Source organism: Pinus tabuliformis, chromosome 6 (genome assembly GCF_031772625.1).
Source record: "Pinus tabuliformis cultivar Carrire ecotype Pingquan chromosome 6, CPIR1, whole genome shotgun sequence".
Taxonomy (NCBI): Eukaryota; Viridiplantae; Streptophyta; class Pinopsida; order Pinales; family Pinaceae; genus Pinus; species Pinus tabuliformis.
This window is the reverse complement of record NC_142292.1, coordinates 645,618,631-645,641,959: the sequence shown is the minus strand read 5'-3', so window position 1 is coordinate 645,641,959 and position 23,329 is coordinate 645,618,631. Positions and strand designations below refer to the sequence as shown.

Sequence of the window (23,329 nt, the reverse complement as noted above, 5' to 3'; positions counted from 1 at the left end):
TTTTTCGGTCGAAACCCATGTTTTCCCTAGCCATACTCAGACCAACATAAGATGGAGGTAGGCTTGTTACCCACTATTTTGTTTGGTACCAACAGGGGGATATTCTTTAAGTTGCTCTAAAGGTTTGAGATGTTTTACTCTAGTGGAATTTTGCTTGCATGGAACATCACTGTGGAGAAGTTTTGTGATCTTGGTAACTATTGTTGGGGAAGTTCTGTGGGTCATATTTCTGTTCTGTATTTTGCAACATCAAAACCCAAGAGGTATGTGAAGTGATGAGGAAATAGGCAGAGACCCAAATGAGGACTGAAGTTTCATCTGATATTTACTTGGTTGTGGCAGAAAATGAGCCATGAATGCAGATGAGGATGGCAAAGAAATGAGAGTCAATATCACGAGAAAACTCCAGAGTAGGGAAAAACTTGAGAAGAGGTGTCAAATGCCTTATCGCATTGATATTTGTTTAGAACTACTTGAAGCAGTATATCTGATTTGTGCTTCCCCATTTTTGGAGTTAACAAATATGGCTGCAACCCATGCCTTGAGCAAAGGTAGTGGGAAGAAAGTATGTGAAATCATTGTAAATTTGGGAATCTGGAAGTTTCAATGAGAGGAAGAGAAGTTCTACAAGCTTAGATCAGCTGAAAATATATTTTGAGTCTTCTGAAGCATAAGTGCACAACATAGTCAGCAAGATGATGGTCAACACTAAAGGAAAAGAGGTAATCATGCTAACTCTGATATGCAGTGAGTCTAAGGTGTAGGTATTTGCATGCAATATAGAAGAACTAGGGGAACTGGCTGTTGAGAAATCCAAAGTGTGACAGTTAAACAATTTCTCTTATTATGACATTATCTTGTGATGTTTTTGATTATTATTATTTGTTCTTTCGAATTATCTTTTCTTATCATCAAGACTAATGCCAAGCAGCAAATAGAAGAGAACACAAGATGTAGGGACACAGCCAGGGCAAAACCCCACTCTAAGGGAAAACCCGGTCAAAATTCTTCCTTTAGTAGATTCAAGATGAGGCGACCAAGACCCTTACAAACTAGACTCTAGACTACTTCCATCCATCAAGTCAAGCTTGTCATGTTACTCACTGAGATAACACTGATTTGTCCTCTGTGGTAGCACCAAATCCTTCACACTGTGGTAGCACCAAGACCTTTACTGTGGTAGCACCGAATCTTTCACACTGTGGTAGCACCGAGACCTTTACTGTGGTAGCACCGAATCCTTCACTGTGATGTATCATTGAAAGTCTCCACCGTAATCCACATTATCTCAGAGAGGTATGCCGAGCTTGTATCTGAAATCATCTCTTCTATTTAACCAAAACTTGTCCACTGTAATATCACCGAAATGTATCTACCATAGCATCAAACTGAGGTCACTTATCCGAGCTCCTTCCTTGCAATGATACCGAAACTTGTCTATGAAATTCTTATCCGAATTTTTCTATGGTAGTTATGCGAAGTCCTCATCCTTGTATATATAGTTGTTGCCATATGAAAATAGGCCGACATGTGATCATGAAGAGTTGTGTCATTGTATTAGGCCGACATGAGATTATTGAGGGAAGCCGACTTGATGATGAGTCCTTTGACAACAAGGAGACTTTGATGGATGGAGGAGTCTTCAAAAATTGACTTTGACAATAACCTAAAGCGTACAATGGAGGCTTGACCTATAACATATGACCTAAGCATGAAACCCATGCTTTAACAAGTCAATTAAAATAATAATAAAATTCTTTTTGCTTTCTTTTGACAAATATATATTACATTTTGAGTTCAAGTACAATTCTGAAGACCGAACCTAGTTACATTTTTCAACACCCTCTTAACTAGGGAGGTATTCATATTTACATATAACCATAGAGGTACATGGAAGATCTCAAAACACATCATCTATGAAGAAGTTTAGGCATCGCAATGCCATGGACTAGATTCCTGACCAGGGCAATCTATCCATTGGTCTCTCAACAATTTAGGCACTGCAATGCCACAAACTAGACTCCTGACCAGGGCAATCTATTCGGGTGGGTCCAAGATGGACTCAAGCTTTCAGCCTCTCTAGGTACCATCAGGCTTACTTGCTAACCAACAACCCAGAGATCTGGGTGCGTGTCAGAGCTCAATGACCAACGTCACCTTTCCTACTTCGGGAATTAGACATCAACACAAAGTGCCGGCCATATGTCTTCCCAGGGAATGCTTCACTCACAAGGCCTTAACACTCCTTGATCCAGTAGATCAAGGACAACAAATCTCTCCCGATCAAACTGATCGGTAACCAACATGCTATCAAAACTTCGAGCGATTTACCTCTACAAACACAACCCCAATCAATAATATATTTTCACATGTTCATAAACAAATACAAACCTCTGGGGTCTTCCAGACAACTTGATGTTGCTTCTCAACTTTTCGTAGTAGGACTTAGAGCTTTCCCAATGAATCTTGACAGGAGATTCCTCAACAATGCAGCTTCCTTTTCTCATGCAGCAACATATTTCAAAAATCGATCCGACTTCTCAGTAGCCCTTCAAAAATACATTCTCCAATTTCCTTCTCACTCATGGCCTTCACTAAAACTTACGGCTGTTAGTCTTGGTCTCATGCATGAGACATGAAGTAGAGAACTATATTTGTCACTCCCTTTTAATTAGATAGGATCTAATTATTCCTGCATAAGGAATATACTCAACCATCCTCTTATCCTAGGGAGATTTCATCTATCCAGGCTCCCTCTTAACCTAGGGAGATTTCATCTATCCATGCTCCCTCTTAATTTCAAGGAGATAAACTTCTTTTTGAAATCAGAGGATCTTGTGGCTTCCAACCATCTCATCAGAGTTATCATTACCATCTGTTAGAGCCTAGATCGACCTCAGGCTGAAGGGAGGCAATCTTAGGATAACCACAAACCACTCTTAACCTGGTAGCTAGCCTTACCAGGTCGGGAGAGGGCTCTCTCCTTGTCAATCTCAGTTGAGATGACTAAATCAAATTTGGATTTTAGGCTAGGTATAGTAGCTCTAGGGTTTTTGGTTGATTTTGAAGGTTTTGTTGCTGGATCAAATGGAGCAGGCAGCTAAGGTCCGGGAAATCAAATCAGAATTGCAGACATGTTCTGTGGGGTGAGATTGATAAGTGTTTATGCACTAGTAATCGAGTGGGATGGTTGATTTAAGACTGATGAGGGGCTGAGGAGGGCATATAGAGACCATGAATCCTCTTCAAACTGCTGAAAACAATAAGAACTAAATGCATTCCCAAGGCAAAGCACTGTTATCAATGTATTTTGCCTATTTCTCTTGATTCAATTAGTTAAGAAGAATGGAAAAGGTTTTGGAACATATAACACATAAGAATAACTTATTACAGAAGAAGAAACAATACAAAAACACAGTGTCACAAGAATCCCACAAAAATAGCTGCAAAACCTGGTTTTATTCCTTGCCAAACTGCTGTAGAGATATACAATGGACCTCAGAGCTTCCACAAGAGTCCAACCTTTACAAATGACTAAGAAAGTACATAATATAGGCATTGAACCACCTATGCTAGCCATCAGGGGTCGAATCCATGAGAAGAGGGGTGGTTTCAACCATATCTAAACTAGGAACACAAAAGTAGGTAGTGGAACAACTTGCCTCTAAAACCAAGGAAACCAATTCATTCAACTCAAAACCACCTTTGACTTGATGTATCTACCCTATCAAGTGTTTTACATCCATAATTACATCAAGTTACATCATTTACCATGCCAAATTCACCAAGAGAGTGAGAAAAAGTCAATTGTAGAGAAAACTAGGAAAAATTTGACTTTTCTAGCAAAACTGGCAAAATTTCATTTAATGCGCAGCGCCACTGTAGAGGCAGTTTTGGAGGTCTTCCACACATCCAAATCAGGCCCAAGATGGCTTGTTGGAAAGCCCTGCCTGTCTAGTTTCTAGAACAATTTGAATTTCCTGATTTGGAGGTCATTTGCCCCTCCAAAAATTGATTCTCCCAAGATTGCTTCCTGTGGGTCAAAAAAGTGTAGAGAGGGCATTTTTTGAGTTTTTTTTTGCCATTTTGGCCAAGATCTTCTCCAAATTTTCTCAAACTTTCGGGGTTTGCTTATTTTTTGATGCTTAATCCAAATATGCAAGCCATTTTCCAAAAGAGTGTCCCCATGAAAAGTGCAGCGCCGGTCAACAGGTGCGCAACGCACTTTTAATGCGCAGCACCTGAGTAAAAATACTCTGCAAAAAATCAACAGGTGCGTAGCGCACTTTTAATGCGCAGCGCCTGAGTAAAAATACACTGCAACAAATCAATAGGTGCGCAGCGCACTTTTAATGCACAATGCCAGGCGATAGGTGTGCAACGCCGAAAAACCTTTTCAATTTTTGCTGTTCTTTCCTCCTTTTGCTCAATGATGGTTGAAAATCACGTTTTTGGGCTCTCCTTAGCAAGTTTTCTTTAACAATGAAGAAATAAAACACATGGATGGGCTTTTTCTACTTTCCCTCTTTTTGATCTTTCATTAACCAAAACCCACTTTGTAATGTTTTGATAGCTTTTTGAAATACTCTGTTTTGTTGATATTTGACTTTTTGGCTTTTGCAGGTGGACTGATACTAATCTCATTGATTTTTTGTAGTGGTAGGAACTGGCATTGTCACCAGGTGACCGAGAGCAGCTTGTGGATACTTATTACATATAGGAACAATAAAATCACATAAATTTACATGAAATGAAACCATTTAAGTACAAATGCTTTGTTTTTCCTCAAAACAGAGTTTTGAGATTAAAGAGCTTTAAAGATAACTGCAGTAAAAACATAATAAAATTAAATTAGGGTATAAATCTAAAACAACATAACCTATGAAAATTATATTTTTATAAACAAATCTAAATTAATATAATTAAGGCAATAAAACATAATTAAAACAAATGAAATAACAAAAGACAATTAGAACAATAACATATTAGTTTATGATTGAAATATATGTCGGCAAAGCATCTCATAACTATTTATTAAAAGAAATAGAGATCAGTTTTCATCATTCTTTCACATCTTGAAGATGAACCATCGTTGCTGGTTCGAAACGTCGATCTAAAGAAAACTAATGTGATGAATCCGGAAGATGATCTACACAAATTTGAAGATCGCAGAAACCTTAAAGACAAAATAGCTTTATTGAGTTTACAAAAAGGAAAATGATGACTTTATGAACTTCTTTTTTACCCTCCTGATGTGTCTGCTGACCATTTTATTCATTCTGAATGACCATGATGAAAAACCCTAAGACCTAATGAAACTAAACCATAGGACTTGTTAAAAAATGAAATTGAAATGATTATGAACAATTGGAAAGATATTTGAACAAGTCAACAGGTATATGACATGAGGGAAAATGAAATGAAACCCTACCATCAGTTGATCCATGACCTAATGGAGTGCAACTCGTCAGAATGGGACACCTAATATGAAATGCACAAGAGCAATTTGATCACTAATGGTAGTGTGAAAGAAATGACACTAACACCATCGCTATTCACATCATGCTTATCACATTAAAGAACATCTTCACCATGTTGAAGATGTGTACCTGCACAACTTAGATAGTAAGTACAACCAAATCTATAGAAGCATGAAGTTAGCCATATCAAATCTTATAATAATGGAAGCATTAGACTTTATAAACATAATCAACAAGAGGCTATACTTCAATACTTAAACTTCTTGCCTAGGTTTTGTTACAAACCCTAAATCACATTCATAGTTCATCAAGATATCAAACTCATTATATCTAGGGTTTCAATATTCTTTCAATGACATGAAATGATCTTTTCATATAACAAACCCTAGAAACAAATTAGATTAATGCATCTAACAATTTTCAAATTTCATATGTTAGACTTCCTACTAAGATTTTATGTAAACCCTAGATTTTATACATGAGTTCTAACAATCAAAACCAACATCATTACTAACATCTACTAGGGTTTGATGTAAACCCTAGATTTCCATCTACAACTTCTCAGCAATCACTATATAGATTCATAGATTCTAGATTGTCATATCACACATACTAGAGAATTTTAATTACTACTAGGGTTTAGCTGCAAAACCCTAGATTTACCGAACAACATCATCCTAGAACATCAAACTTTGACAAGGGCTTATATTAAACTCTAAGACTTAATGACCAACAATAATTAGGTCAACATACATATCAAGGAATTCATCATCAATTTTAAACATAACATATGTAAGGCAATATTAACACATTAGACATATATCGACCTAGACCAAGCTAGGGTTTCAACGAAGTATGCAGATATATGCCTAGGGTTTTATTCCTAGGATCTTATTCTAAAGATAGAACAAGGGGTTTTCTTATAGGCCCAACCAAACCCTAAAGTTTTAGGGTTTCATAACTTAGCAAAGCAAACCCTACTATACCAAAACTTCAAAGGTTCGGGATTTCAGACAACATTATATCAACCCTAACAAGTTAGGGTTCATGATCATACCAAAACCCCAAGCATGACATTATCAACAAAAACTTCAAATAGCATTTCCCATTAACCCTAAGCAGTTTTAGGGTTTTAGACATTAACATTAACATACCCTTAGGTTAGGGTTTTCTAGAGAACTTGTCTAGGGTTCTTCAAAATCAATGAAGAATATGAGGAGGGTAGATTTATCAAGTGATGAATCATCCGAAACAAGAATCATTATAATTCAAGATAGCGAGACATAACGATGTTAATAATGTAATGCAAACTTCAAAAAATAAGATGATCACACTTTTAAGAGAATCTAGTAAGGTGTATAGTCAAAGACATACTCGGAGATGTTCCTTGGCAAACCTTGTAAGGATTGCTTGAAGTGTTCTCTTTGTATTAAGCCATCATCTTTTATACTTGTAGTACATACTTAGAAGCACAAATGTGATACCAAAAACATGATTTAATTCCTCAAGTTAGATCTTTTGCATAATCATGAAGGATGGAATCCTATGATAAGCTGTTCATTCTTTCAATTAATAGTAGGACTTTTTACTTGACATCCTAGATTATTTGTAAACTCTTGAAAACAAGTATTAAGGTTCTAATATGAGGTTTTTCATATGTTATCTAGAGAGTACTATTTTTATCCTAGTCTAGCTATAAACAAAGATCATATGAACCATTTAAGATTAGATACTTTGAAAATTTATCAACATATGTACCCTGAGTTTACACACCTTGGATTTCATTAGACTTGTTGCAAGTGTATTTTATTACATGACAATACTTACTTGATTTCCTTGAATTGGTACCTTGTGCTTTTCATAGGATAGACTTCGGGTTCCCTTCAAATTGAATACTTCTTGTAGTCATAGATACCTCACATCATTGGTAGATTTCCATAGGCAGCTATTCCAAGATTCTTTTCCTCAACGAGTTGTAGACCGAATGTACTACTTCATTGTATATACATATCATTGCCTCAATCTTATCGCTGTTTCGATAATTAGTGCTTCAACTATAAACAATTCACTGAGCTTGAAATCTCCTTTATGACTATGACAATGATTAACACCGAATTTCACACTGAAAATGCTTCATAAGATCATTTCCGAGATTGATCCGAGCTTGTCTCATTGTGGTAGATTGAAATCCGAATTGCCTTCTCAGATATGTATTGAACTTACACCTCTATAGTAGCATCATAACTCGGCTTCTTTAGTTCTGTAGTGGCATCATTAATTATTTTCTCTTTGACTAGCATAGATATATTTCAGTCCTTCAATTCTATAGTGTCAATATAGAAGTAACTTGGTTCTTCATTCTTCTGTGGTAGCAACACATACTCTCGGTCTTGAGATAGTAGCCTATAATTCGGTTTTGGTGTAGCCTAATAAGATGTTCATGCTTCAACCTGAAATGATGCTTCAAACAAATTATCACTTCATTGTGATCCAACGAAATACTTCTTTGAGATTATATTGAACCTTTTCTCTGAAATTTCTGCGAACTATCTCTCTTTCTTCTTCAAGGTGTCTTGATATGGTGAATGAAGACTGAACTAGCTCAGTGAAATTTGTTACCCAGCCTTTCAAGATACCTCAGAATCTTAATTCTATCAGCCCAGAACTGTCCTTTTTCAAACTACCTTTGACCATTACCATAGCTCTGAAACCATATTGAGAAATCTAAAGTGTGGCAGTTAAATGATTTCTCTTATTATGACATTATCTTGTGATGTTTTTCATTATTATTATTTGTTCTTTCGATATATCTTTTCTTATCATCAAGACTAATGCTAAGCAACAAGTAGAAGAGAACACAAGATGTAGGTACACTGCTAGGGAAAAACCCCACCCTAGGGGAAAACCCGACCAAAATTATTCCTTCAATAGATTCAAGACAAGATGACAAAGAGCCTTACAAACTAGACTCAGGACTACCTCCATCCATCAAGTCAACCTTGCCATGTTACTCACTGAGATAACATTGATTTGTCCACTGTGGTAGCACCGAATCGTTCACACTGTTGTAGCACCGAGACCTTTACTGTGGTAGCACTGAATCCTTCACACGATAGAATCCTTCTCTGTGATGTATCACTGAAAGTCTCCACTGAAATCCGCATTATCTCAGAGAGGTATGCCGAGCTTGTCTCTGAAATCATCTCTGCAATTTAACCGAGACTTGTCCACTGTAATATCACGGAAATGTGTTTACCATAGCATCGAACCGAGGTCACTTATCCGAGCTCCTTCCCTACAATGATATCAAAACTTGTCTTTGAAATTCTCATCCGATTTTTGTGTGGTAGTTATGCGAAGTCCTCATCCTTGTGTATATAGTTGTTGCCATATGAAAATAGGCCGACATTTGGTCATGAAGAGTTGTGTCACTATATTAGGCCGACATGAGATTATTGAGGGAAGCTGACTTGATGATGAGTCCTTCGACAACAACGAGACTTTGATGGATGGAGTAGTCTTCAAAAATTGACTTTGACAATAACCTAAAACCTGCAATGGAGGTTTGACCTACAACATTTGACCCAAGCATGAAACCCATGCTTTAACAAGTCAATTAAAATAATAATAAAATTGTTTTTGCTTTCTATTGACAAATATATATTACATTTTGACCTCCAAGTACAATTATGAAGACCGAACCTAGTTACATTCTTCAACACTGGCACATATGGAGAGCAGGTGGATGTAATGTTGCTGACAATTAGTTGATGTTAAATGTGTTTTTGGACCTATTCTTACCATGTATTCCATAAAGAGGCCAGGTTTGTTTTTGGTGTTCACAGACATATAGGAGAAAGGAATCTTATGGCAACATCTAAACCCAGCATGTGATGGCTTTATCTGGATCTCAAAGCTTGACAAAATTTAATGAGTGAAAAGGATATATTACTTGCAGCCAATGTTCAATTTCAATTGCTGTCCCACCTTTTCTTTTAATAGTAACCAAACCAACATTTGTGTAGTAGGTCATGCTCATCTAGACCTTTGGACCTGATTGCTTTCATGGATAGCGAAGGCACACCTTTGATGGAAAAAACTAACTTTTATTGAGTCATTCTGCATCGGACTACCAAAATATTGCAATAAGGAGGCGTGGCCTAGTCACAGAGTAGATTTTCCCACCAAACATAAAGAACGGCTTGGGGGGGGGGTTGGGTGGTGTGCTGCCTTTAGAAGAGATAGAAGTGAATGAACTCTTGTAATATGTATATCTTGTATATGCCCTTGTCTTGAAGTATTGAAAACTTGGAGGGTGGACCTGAATTAATGACTTCAAATGCATTTGATATCAGGGCCGACCTGTACCTAAGATTAAAACTGATTTGGGTGTTGAATGATAATGTTTGTCTGACCTATACTAAGGGGTAGGGTTGACTTTGGAGGACTAGAATGTCCACTTGAATGATGACATAGAGGCTAGAATGTGCATCTTGAATCCTACCTGCCATTCATAGAGGATACTTGGGATTGTATTTGTTGATTTTGTAGAGGGAAAGGATATTTGAAGGGCCTTTGGATGTTGGGTTCTATGAGCAGATGTGTTTCTTTGAGGAAGGTGCCCCTTTTTTGAAGGGGTTTTTGATGTAAAGTTGTACATGTGGCATGAATAGTTCCACACCAATGCCTACATTTAACGTTGTTGGCAATTATGGGATACTTTCAGATTGTTTCTGAAAGTGTCTCACTGTGGTAAGCCATTGGATGCTCCTGCTGAGTAAGAACTGCACCAATAGAAGAGTCAGAGGCATTTGTCTCAATCTCAAATGGTTGCTGTAGGTCTGGTAATGTGAGCACTGGTGCAGAGTAGAGGCGATGCTTCAACTCGACAAACACCTGTTGTTGGGTTTCAGACCAAAATAACGTTGCTTTTGCTCCACACTTGGTGACTTGACTTAAAGGCTAACTGATATGAAAGAACCCCAACACGAACCTTCGGTAGAAATTGGCGAGACCCCGAAAGCTGCTGAGTTCTATTAGAGTGGTTGGGGCTGGCCAATCCCTAATGACTTGTATCTTGGCTGGGTCCACATGCACACATTCTCATCAATGATGTACCCAAGATATTGAACTTGGGTCATGCCAAAAGTGCATTTCTCTAAATTGGTACATAGTTTGTGTTGTCGCAGGGTTTGGAGGACCTGTCGAATATGGTGGAGGTGCTTTTCCCAACTCTGGTTGAAGATCAAGATCTCATCTAAATACACCACCACGAATGCATTGGTGAAGGGTCACAAGATGTCTTCCATCAATCTTATGAAGGTTGCGGGGGCATTCGTCAACCCGAAAGGCATGACGAACCATTTGAAAAGGCCCTCCTTGGATTTGAAGGCAATCTTCCACACATCGGAGGGTTCGATAGGCACCTAGTGATAACCAAACTTCGAGTCAATCTTGTTGAAATATTTGGCGTCCTTGAGCTGGTCCAAAAGGTCATTAATCTTTGGGATTGGGTACATATTCCGAACAATGATCTTGTTCAAGGCCCGAAATTGATGCCCTAGATACCCCAACAAGGCTAGACCTAGAAGAAGGTGAAAGAATGTGATTTTTGGTGACCACCATTTGGGAAATCAGTGCCTTAGTCTTTGGGAGAATGGAGTCTATGATGAATATGAGTGGGATTTCTTGGTTCTTAGTCAAGAAGGCCTCAAGACCACTTCGCTAGCCTTCTAGGTCAAGGAGAATCAGTCTTGCAGCTTTTATACTTCGATGCAGAAAGGGAATGGCTTATAAAGGTCAAATTCTTTGATAGAATTACCCCTAGGAGATTTTGTTCATATTGCAAGGCCCATATATTGAGAGAAATGATGAATGGGGTAATAATGAGTGGAAAGAGGGCACTTCTAACATGACCTGACTTGTAAATGAACATTTCCAAACAGTGTAGGCCAGAAGAATCCTGACTTGAGGATTTTGTGAGTTGTGGTATTCCAGCTGTAGTGACCTCTGCAAACGCCTCCATGGAATTCCTCAATCACTTTATGAGTTTCGCCTTCTACCAAACATAACAACAAAACTCCCGCCGGGTCCTTCTAGTAGAGTTGACCATTGGATATGATATACTTTTGAGCTTGCAGTCTCAAAGTCCTGTATTTAGATTTGTCCAGCCTTAGTGGGCACCCTAGGAACAAGAGATAATGGATGATATTCTTATACCAGGGTGACCCCTCATATTTAGCACAGATCTTTTGCTTTGATGTTTTAATCCCGTTTTGTTGAACTTTTGTTCTGCCTTCCTTTGTTATCAGGTTTATTCCCAAAGCTTGGCAATTAGATTATGATAAAATCTTAGCCAACCCATGGCCTTTTATGAGCTTAGTAGGCTTTATGTCTAACTCATATTCTTGTATCTTTGCTATCCACCTACCCCTTTTTCCTTCACTGTCTCCTTGCATAAGGATGTCCTTGATCGCTGTCGTTGGGACAAATGCTGTGATTTCTGACTGTAGCACATACACTCGAAATGCCTTCAAAGCTTTGACTAGTGCATATGCTTGTTTCTCTAAGATGTTATATTTCAGCTCAACATCCCTTAGGACTTGGCTGAAGAAGGTGATGGGCTGCTCATAACCATCTTTATTCTTCTATAGCAAAACTGCAACAATAGTATGCGGAGAAGCAAAAGAAAAGATATAGAAAGGTGTTGAGTAGTCAGGGCTGACTAGTACCGGTGCTTCAGGAAAAGCTTCTTTATTTCTGGTAAAAGAATCTGGAGAGGTAGGGCACCAGTTGACTTCATTTTCCTTTTTAAGCATATCTGTAATACCCTTCACTATTTTTGCATAGTTGGGTATGAACCTTCTCAAGAAATTGATTCTCCCCACGAAGACTTGGGCCTCTTTCTTATTTCTGGGTAGAGGAATGTGATTGATAGCTTTGACTCGCTTAGGATCAATTTTCACTCCTTGCGCTTCTATATGTCCTAGTAGCTTCCCCTCGCGCAGGGCAAACTGAGATTTTTTGGGATTCAAAGAGAGTCCATATTTCCTACATTTCTCAAAGGTGAGTTTCAAGTGGAGGATGTGCTCTACATCGGTCTTAGAGAACACTGTGATATCGTCCAAATATATCACTACGAACTTGTCTTGCTCTCCTACAAAAGCTATATCCATAGCTCGCTGAAAGGTGGTCCCTGCATTTATAAGACCGAAAGGCACGCCAGCATACATGAAAGTTCCCCAAGGGGTGGTGAAAGCAATCTTCTTCTGATCGTCAGGGTGGACTGCCACTTGGTTGTAACCAGAGAACCCATCCATCATGGAAATTCTAACTGATCTAACCACCTTCTGTAATATGTAATCCATCTTGGGCAGTGGGTAATTGTCTTTCAATGATGCCCTGTTAAGGTGACAAAAATCTACACATAACCCTATTTCTCCGTTCTTTTTTCGGACTGGGACTAGGTTGGCCACCCACTCTGAGTACCTTAAAGGCACTATGATTTTATCTTGTAGAAGTTTCCTCACTTCTTTTTCAATAGAGGGGAGTAAGAGTGGATTAATCTGCCTGAGCTTCTGCTTGCATGGTTTTACTCCACTCTTTAAAGGAATCTTATGTTGTATGATGTTAGTATCAAATGCTTTTAAATCCTCATAAGACCAAGCAAAAACATCCTTATAGATTTTGAAGAGATTTAAATACCTGTGTTTATATTGTGCGGGGATTCCTTTTGATAGTATGACCATCTGGGGTTCATCTTTTGAGTCGATATTGCAATCTTCTACTTGTTCGTCCATCTCTAGAGCCATTGTTTTGGAGGCTACATCATTCTTGTTAAATAATCTTTCCAGTGGAACTAGCCCACGAGGAATAGTATTCCCTTCCAGTTGTAGAATTTTCTATCCAGCCACTGTGTCTTCCCACAAAGTTGGTTCTTGATCTGCCTCTTTTTCCTCTCCTTGATCAATAGTTGAGCTGGTGAACTCCCCAACTACTTCTATAAATTGCTTGATCTGCTCATCGTCCTCAAATACCTGCCAGTGCTTGACATTATCAGGTATAGAGGGTCTATGTCTGACCTCCACCTCGTACCTGAGAAGCAGATTTTGAGGAGATTTGAAATTGCTTGCTGCTACCGCAAGGGAATCAACCATTCTGTTTCCTTCTCTGGGCATAAATTGGATATTAAAGGCTAGGAAGAAGTTATCAATTAAATCCCATACTTCATTATGGTAAGTCCTCAATCTGGGGTCTTTAGCCTGGCACTGATTTTGGATCTGCTTTACAATCAGCTCGGAGTCTCCATGCACAGTTAAGCATTCAATATTCATATTCCTTGCTGTTTGTAGCCCAAGGAGCAATGCTTCATACTCTGCCATGTTGTTGGTTGCCTCAAACTCCAGCTTGAATGAGATAGGTATCAAGCTGCCCTCAGGACTTACCAACAATACTCTTGCTCCATTTCTGTCAAGACCGTGAAAACAAGGGTAAAAACAGTAAAGGAAATTTTATGTTGAGGGTACCTACTTGTGCCCTTGCGGTTGATGATGACTCCAACTCCCTGCTTCGGTTACCAAAAGACCGAATCCACCTAGCCAAACTGAGTAGAACCTGGCTACTCAATCCAGTAAGCTTGTTAGTAGAAGCCCACTGTTCCCCCGTGCCCAAAACCTCAGAACACCTCAAGCTCTTCTTGTGGATGATTTCCGTACATGATGTTCCTCCTCCTGATTTTCTTCCCTCCGTTCCCCCCTTCTAAATCTCTGATCCATGGTTTTTATCCTGTTGCTTGGCGGTGGCCGCTCTTCCATCTGCAGCCCACCGCTCAGTTTGCTGGTGACATGCTCCTCTGTTACGTATTATCTCCCTTATCTCTTTTAAAGGTCACGTATATATGTCACATTATGTTTTATTAAAGTATTCATTTAATATAAACATAATGACTTTATACTTAGTGCCCCTTTTAATTTCTTATATATATTTTAAAAATTATTTTGTTAATTTATTAATATTATTTATTTATTAATATAATTTTTATTAATAATCTGGAATATATAATTTATATAGTTCTCTTTTAATATTTACCAATACATTAAGCAATGTGGGTGTTGATGTATGAGTAGAACCTCTATCCGAAGAAGCGTCATGGTATTTAGTACTTATAGTTAATTTAGTATATATAAATACTAGTGCGGTGTATGCGACACATGCATATATAGCTATCATATGCATGCATTGTATGCTTGCTATTATTCTTGTGTTCTCTATATTTATAGATAGGTTGTTACAATTTCTCTCTTTGGAATTTGCTCCATCAAAGTATAATTTCCATACTTTGTTTTTATCTGTGTGCTTGTCGTCTTATTGCATCGTTAGATGTACTTGCGTTTCTTTTAAAATGGCCTCATCTTCTTTTAGGAATAGGCAAGAGAGGTCGCTTTCTTTTCCACACTGGAGAATTTTTAGAACCTTCAGTTGGGGTCACAATTTTTACAAATCTGGACTCTCTGTACAACCTCCTTTCTTCGCCTCTAGAAGTGGGAATAATGGCATAAGTTAGATCTAATTTGATAGAGCCCCCCACCTTGGAACCCCAAGATTGGATAGGAGCATGCCGAATAGAGGGGGAATATCTGCCACTACTATGTCCATCACTACACTCTTAACAGGGATCTGAGCTAGGTTTACCACCAGACCTTTTATCATCCCCAAGCATTTGACCCTCTTAGAGTCAAAGGAGTATAGGTCCTTGTAGGGTTTGGTGATCTGCAAGCCAAGTTGTTCCATCACGGCTAAGGGCATGAGGTTATGCAAGGGTCCAGAGTCCAACATACAGTTGTGCAATAAGAGGTCATGAATTACCACGGTCACATAGAAGGGTGCAGTGGAAGGATCAAGTTCTTCGACATGAGGCCCAAAGACAACCATTGGTCTCTCTTCTTGAAGGTTTAAACAGTCATGGGTCGATACTGCGGTGGATGGGAGCATGAACTGGGAGACTTGAGCTTTATAAGTGGGTTGTTTTAGAAGTTCAGTTAGGGGAACATGGATCTTTACCTTCTCGAGTTCCTTCTGAAGATTGAATGCAGACTAGCCCTTTTCTACGCCTCCTAGCTCTACCTCTCTTTCTTTATCACCGATAGCTTTTATCAGAACGAGTGCCTTCTCTTCTGTGTGTTCCTCAAAGCTATTGCATTCCTTATTTAAGGAGACTTTTACTTTGGATGAGTCAGGGTTCAACTTCCCTTTCCCTTTATTTAACATTGGGGGAATATCTTGGGGAGCAGTTTCCTCTTGTTGTTTAGGTTCCCTCGACCTCTTTTTTGAAGATCTGAGGTCATACTTTCGATGTAGCTGTGCTTGCATGAAATCCACAAATTGCTTACCATAATTCCCTATGTCTTCCTCATTACCGCTGCTTCTCTATCATGGCACATCTCATGGTGGGCCATGTTTTAGGAGGAATACAAGTTTCCCTGCATCTCATGTGTATCCGGTAGTTGCTCATCTGGATCATCTTCTATATATAGAGGAGGAGGGATCTGATCGAGTTGATCTTTTCTTTCCCTTTGAAGTATCTGCAACGGTGGTCTTCTATATTGTGGGTTATAACCTCAGTTGTTACCTTGAGCATTCTGTTTCGGGAGACTCTTGTTCTCAAGCTCAAGTTTCACCACCTTATGAGATAAACTCTTAATGAGTTTATCCATTTCCTCCCACTTCAGATCTGGTAATTCTTTAGCTTGACCAGAGGAGCAAGTTTCTTCTTTCCCCTTTTTCTTCTCAGTAGGTTCATTCTTTCCTCTTGACTTCCCTGTCGAGGTGAAATTTGCTTCCACCTCAAGAGCATCAACTTGGAGTTGATCCAAAGTACGAGACTTCCTCTCCCTTAGGGTAAAGCCAAATTCAGACTCAAAGGCTCCCACAAATACTATATGAGCAACAACTTGAGGAGGCTTTATCTCAACATGCAGGTTATTATATCGCTCATTGAAACTTTTTATGAATTCTGAAATATCCTCTTCTGGCTCCTTCCTTATAGCATTGAACTCTGTGAGGACATACTCATGATCTCTCTTTTCACCCCACTTTTGTGTGCAAGAGTTTTCGAGTTCTTCAGAGGTGGTGATGGATGCATTGGGTAGGGATTTAAACCATTTTCTGGCTTCTCCATCAAGGGATTGCACAAAGAGTGTCAAGACCACATCCAATTGTTCTACATTTAGATTCTCAACAAAAGCACAGAAGGTTTCAATGTGTCTCTGTGCAGTGTTTTTGTCTTCCCCATTGAACCTAGGCAAAAGCTTTAGGTAGTCCTGAGGCATAACACTTAGGGGTTGAGGTAAATCAAGAGGGGCATATTTATTTAGTAAGAAACCCGAAACAACCATCTGGATTAATGGGGGAGGATTAAGATTTACAGGAGGAACTTGGGCCAAAACCACAGTGGTTGGAGTAACTAGATTGAGAGTAGTGTGACTGAGTGTATAATGGATATTGCTATTATTGAGGATAGCTTTACCTTTTTCAATCTCAGGAGGAGGAGGAAATGAAACGAAAGGAGTCGTAACTGAGATTTCTTTCTCTTCGATCTCTGATTTGGGGGCACGATGCTCTAGCTCATCTTCTGCAGGGTATGTAAGGACTTAGGAGTGAGTAGTGGATGACAATGTGTTGGGCGCTAGAGGAGGAAGCTTCAAAGAATGATGAGACAGTAGCACAAGTAGTAGGAGTTTTCTCCTTCCAAACTTTCCTGAAAATTAATTTCTCTGGGTTAGATACAGAAGTGGTTTTCTGTTGAGAGGTATCTGAGCGAGTGTGAGGCTTTCTAAAAGCCAGGATGATAAATGATAATGAGATTTGTGGAGTCGCCAAGGTGATGAGGATGCAATCAGAACGTCTTTGCTCACCTACACAAAGAGTGCTTAACTTGTTGCGTCCTAGGGGAAAAATCCTTCAATACGTTCCTCGACAATGACGCCAAAAGATGTTGTTGCGTCCAAAGGCAGCCTCAGATTGCTTACAAGAACAATCCCTGGTAACATTTAGATTTTATGTGTCTCATATGATTTTCAGGAAAACAGAGACATCATATACATTTTATACACATATGTAAATACATACAATAAACAACATGGGTTGGTTCATTCATCCAAGGACATAAGCCATGTATTTCTGGTACTCTTTCACATATACAATTCACAGAAATATATGTATGAACTAGTGGAGGCCGAGTAGTTCGAGGACCTACAGTTTAATCAGCTTTTGCAGAGTAATGAAAGAAGAGAAGGAGATAGAATAACTCATCATATAGAGCTTGAAACTTCAAGAATTCTACACTTATCTGAGTTAAAGACAGACATAATGGATGAAAGAGGATTGGGTGCTATGATTCATGGAGCGCTATTTAAAGATATAATCCCAAAGATACATACATGCATGTGCATTAACAAGTCAATACAAATGAATCTGTAAGAACATATGAAATATTTATGGCAGCTACAATTACATGAAATTAGAGAGGAAATGTGAATATAACGAAATTTAAACAGAGAGGGAACATACTGTAGTACTCGAATGTAGGAATCATCACCATTTCATTAATATTATGAAAGATGCAAGTCTTGAAGGCATACAGTCTCGGAAATAACATGTAGTTAATCTTTAGGATTCCGAACCTTTTCTAAGTGTTTCTTCCTCCCTTTTATAAGGAGAGGGAAAACATGAAAATTACAAAATATCTCAGGCTTTGTTGCCTCCAATTATTACAACAGAAAGATACTTTTCTTGAAAATAAAACAGAATAACAATAGTGATCATAAAACAACAAAACAAAATTAACAAGTGAAGTTGAAATGATGGTCCTGTAGAAATATCTCCACGCTGCTCTCTTTGTTGGCCTTTGGTCCAACTGAGTTTTTGTTACATTAGGCCTCATGCTCTCTCGGCCAGTTCCCCGTCGCTTTCGGTCTTAACAGTTTTGCTTCTTCTCTTACAAGAAGCTGGAGCGATCACCCATGATGATCACAACAGCTTCTGAACACTATTGCCAACTCATCTGTCCCTTCTTACATTTTTTATTAAGCCAACGGAACCAATTGTGCCCTGTGAAACAATCATGCAAGTGTATTGGGGATCAGGTAGTTCGGGAACTTTAAACTGAACATGATTCGTAAAGTTGCGATCGCCGATCTCCTTTGGCCTCTTCTGCCTTAGCCCCTGGGGCTTAAGTCAAAACTGCATGATAGAAACCTGGGGACTCAAGGCCTAAGCCCTCTGGAGCTAAAAGGCCTTTAGCTGGGACAGGGGCTGATTCTTTGATATATTGCATTTTAACCGGTCCCAATGCATAATACGTAGGACCATACTACATATGTGCCTGGGCCCCTTTTGCAATATCAGAGCTTGGAGATCAGGAATCTCTAATCCTTGCCTCTGGTTGCACCCTCCCAACTCTTGCAATTGCGATATGCGACGTGGTTTGGCCCACGTGGAAAGAGGTTAAGGGAGGGCCAACGTGAAGGCTTTAACACAAAAAACCTTTAACAACTTCTCTACCCAACCATTGGTTTGATACATAAAGTGCACATAATCATGCGACTCGCCTTATGCCACCTGTCCACCTTGCTTTGGGCCCACGATATCGGGTGTTTTGTTATTAGCTCTTTGCACTTAAAAACATTACAAAATAGGCAAGATCCGGGGTCTTTAGGCCCTTTATGGTTTAGCCCCTTTTTGCATTCCTTCTCATATGACTGGGGGTAGTGACTTGGTGCATAGCCCTATATCGGAGATCGACAATTGAGACTTTTCTAATCCATGCCTTTGGTTTCACTCTCCTAACTCATGCGATGGTGATATGCGATGAGTCGGGACCTCCGATCGCTGATTTGCGAGATGGCATCATACTTTGCTGCGTGTCACCTTGTGAGTGGTGACATGTGTCATCCTGTTTTGGCCCCTGATGACCCCTAAAAATGCCAAATTTGCATGCGACGTGTCGTCCCTACTGCCACGTCATGATGACGTCAGTGCCATGTGGGTTTATTGGGACTAATAGTATTTCGCCACGTGGCTTGTTGGAGGAGAGAGAAAAGGCCTATCCTTCTTTGGCTTTGCAACTGATTTCCTTTGTTAATCGCAATCGGCCCTCCTCGACGCTTTAACACTAGAGCCCTGAATCTCGGCGATTTTTAATGTTATTAGCCTTTGGCGATTTCCTGACGTTGTATTTGGTTGTACCCTCCTGTACTTGCAATCATCGATATGTCGATTCACCCTGAACCTCCGATTGCCTACTCATCCGTCGCTGCCAAGACCTCCGATCGCTGATAGACTAAGTGCCATGGACCTCTGATCGCCGATTGCCGATATCGGCGATCGCTGATCGCAAGTTCGCTGTGCCCTCTCTTGTTGCTGCTTTTTCAAAACTCTGATTGTGATCTGCGATATGACTATGACCTTTGATGCGCGAGCCTGTTGATATAGGACCTCCGATTTGCGATGTTGGCGATTGCTGATCACAGATTTCATTGTCTTCCCCTGTCGTTGCTTCAGTAAACTCCGATTGCGATTTGCAATGAGCCTTACCCTTGGTCCTTTTCTCTTTGTTTTCTGACTTTCAAAGGGTAGATTCAATATGCTCTGAGTTCTGATCCAGGAGTCTGTTTTTGGACATCCACATACCTTTGTAAAGATTATTTCGAGCACTATCCATTGGAGGGGGTCCGATTTAGATTTACGGGCTTTGTTGCTTGGAAGATGGCTGCAAACTTCCTGTTCTTTTTCCCTCTTTGTACAACTGAAACTCTTTTTCAGAAGGTGACAACAGGTTGAACAAAATATAATTCAATTTTCAACTTAGCAGGGAGTTTAGAGGTAACTATCAATGCTAGGTTTTACTGTACATTAGATACCACTGTTACTACTGAGTTGCAGATGAGGTTGAGGCATCCTCAAACTCTGAACTAGATGATGTCTATCTAGCTCCTATTGATGATCCTGTGTACTGGTGATGAATTCAATGATTGAGCATGTGTAGACTTGTAGTCTTGTAGTAGGCCAATGGTCTCATAGCTTGTAGCGTTCTTCTTGGACTTTATAGGCCAGTTAGAGCCTCATTGCTTATGAATTTTGTCGATGATATGTATTGCACTCGGTGCCATTTTGATATATTCACCTTTATATGGTATATAGATGAACAAACTTTGCATATTTTGTCTCTATTGGCTTGGAATCATGGTTCTAATTCTTAAAAATAGTTTTTTCATTAAAAATTAATTGTTTAATGTATTTTTTTAAAAACCAATTCATTAAGATCTGACCAGTATTCGTTTGACACTCGGTTTATTAGGTGGACCGCTCCGGCACCGGGTCTGGTTTTTAAAACTATGGGTAATAATGAGTGGGAAAAGGGTAATATATGCGGATGAGGGAGTGGGACCACACAACCAAAATCAGGTTTTCCTGTGAAGTACCATCCCTAAAGCCAAATAGTCAGTAAAAGAAATCCCACATGACTAGAATCCAAGGTTAATATCCAAAAAGGGGTCTAGGGGACAAGAGCATAGACTTAGCCCATTCTTTTTGCCACCCATTAATCCATGCTTAGAATTGTCCATGATAAGCAAACTACAATACTCAATTAGCAAATGACAAGGCATACATTTAGGTTCGGGAGGCCCACCTTCAAACATATGATGATGACAGATGGGTGAGGGACCACATGGCTGGCTCAAGTGGCGGAGAAGTGGCACAACGAGCTAGTTGGTGGCTATAAGGGGTTGCTGGCTGCCGGATGAGGACTATCTTGGAGAAATTTTTTCTCCTAGGGATATCACCCACAAAATGGTGGGTAACAGGTATAATTGGAGCCTCCGTTTCAATTTATCATTTGTAGCGGAGGCATTGTACATATTGTGTAATGCTACCATTTCTGTTGATCATGCGCATATAATATAACTAGGCTACAAATTGAATAAGATGTCACTGTTTTTCTTCAGGCTCTCTTGATTTTGTGATTGTTCTCTCTTTTATTTCTACAAGAGATGGCTTTTTTCTTTCTACTATATTTCATTGCTTTTATTTTCTGCTTTAAAATCCCACTAGCCTATCTTGTCGTCATTGATAAAATTATCTTGTCTTATCGACCTATATTCTCAGGTAAAATTCATGATTAAGAGATGGTTGTTTGATTTACTTGATTAACTCACCTGTCCTCTTTTATTGATTTCTTTTTTTACTGTGGAGTAAGATTGTTGAGATGATTAAGTAGTAATATCTGACACAGTTATTGGCAATACAGGAAAACACAAGGATGCCTTGATGGCTATAAAATTAGAATAGTGATAATGCTTTTTCTGGTGCAAAATGAGTTTAAGATGTTAATTTTCCAGTGTTCTATGCTTAGCACAATCACTTACAACAATTCTCCTTCAATTAGCAATCACTTTATCCAATAAATTCAATCTTCCAATGACAGTAAGCAATTGTACATAGAACAGTAATCCAAATGCACAATAGAAGACAACCAAGAACAAGAACAAGAGAGACACAAGATTTGGTGAAAGGCCAAGGAAAACCCCTCAAGGGGGAAACCCTTTGCAAATTCTTCTTCTATTAGATTGTCATCAAACGTTCAGCAGAAAGATACAATGTCCAAGTACATCAACAATGGGTCAAAGGTTCAAAGCCTTGACCAATCAAATCCACTATGCAATATCCAATAAATGCACAATAGAAGACAACTAAGAACAAGAACAAGAGAGACACAAGATTTGGTGAAAGGCCAAGGAAAAACCCCACAAGGGGGAAACCCTTTCCAAATTCTTTTTCTAGTAGATTGTCATGAAATGTTCAGCAGAGAGATACAATGTCCAAGTACATCAACAATGGGTCAAAGGTTCAAAGCCTTGATCAATCAAATCCACTATGCAATATCCAATAAAAAAAGAGCAATATAGTCAAATCTGGTCCAAGTCAAATTCATTGATTTCTGGTCAAAGTCAGCAGCAGTGAACAGCCGTCAAAGATGCCCTAACCAGTCAGCAGTCCATGGTCAAAGTGCCTCCAAAAACAGCTTGGTCAACATTCGGTCAACATTCAAAAGATGCAGTCTTCTTTGCTGTTCAAAGTTCAGTCAAAACAATAAAAAAACACTGAAAGGAGAGATAAAACCCGTGGTGAACTGAGGTCAAAGTCTGTGGTCAACTGTGTTCAAATAATCCAGAAAAGTTCAGCCTTCTCTCCTGAATTTGGCCTCCAAGAACAGATCCAAATCAAGTCAAAACAAGTCAAAATCTCCTTAAGTCAATGCTGGTCAAAGATGCCAAAACAGAAAAAGTCAGTGCAGCACATAAATGTCTCTCTCCTCTTCGGACATGTGAGCTCGGACCCCTGCAATTTCAGATCAAGTCTAACCAAATGAAGAAGAATGTGATTTGTGATGATTCTCCAAATATCTGTGACATAAGGTGTATTTATGAGTCTTTGGAGGTCGAATTAGCTTGCCCAGGCCAACTTGTACTTTTGTGGACATGTGGGTTTATACATTAAAAATAATATTTTTCCTTGGCCAAATTAAATTCTTGCAAGGGCTAGTAGGGGCTTCTCTGGATGAGGAAGGCTTCCCAATGGAGGGAATTTGTCCCTGAGCAGCAAAATTAACATTAAATTACATTTAGATTTTTATTGAAAATGCATTGATTATGGCCTTACTGCACAGGAAGAAATAAATCCAAAGTTAACTGTGCATATCAATGAGCCAGGCTGCTATTGTACAGAACAGTGTGCAGAAATCAGTGATTAATCAGCAAGTCAGTTCTAAATTGAAGCAATTGATTTCTTGT

The 23,329-nt window shown here is 39.1% G+C and overlaps 1 protein-coding gene across 2 annotated transcripts in view; it reads left to right on the top strand.

Moving 5' to 3' along the window:
- Positions 1-23,329, top strand: part of OEP37 (chloroplast outer envelope protein 37) — a 133,936-nt gene that overhangs the window by 67,829 nt on the left and 42,778 nt on the right. The gene's annotated exons all lie outside the window — the stretch shown is intronic.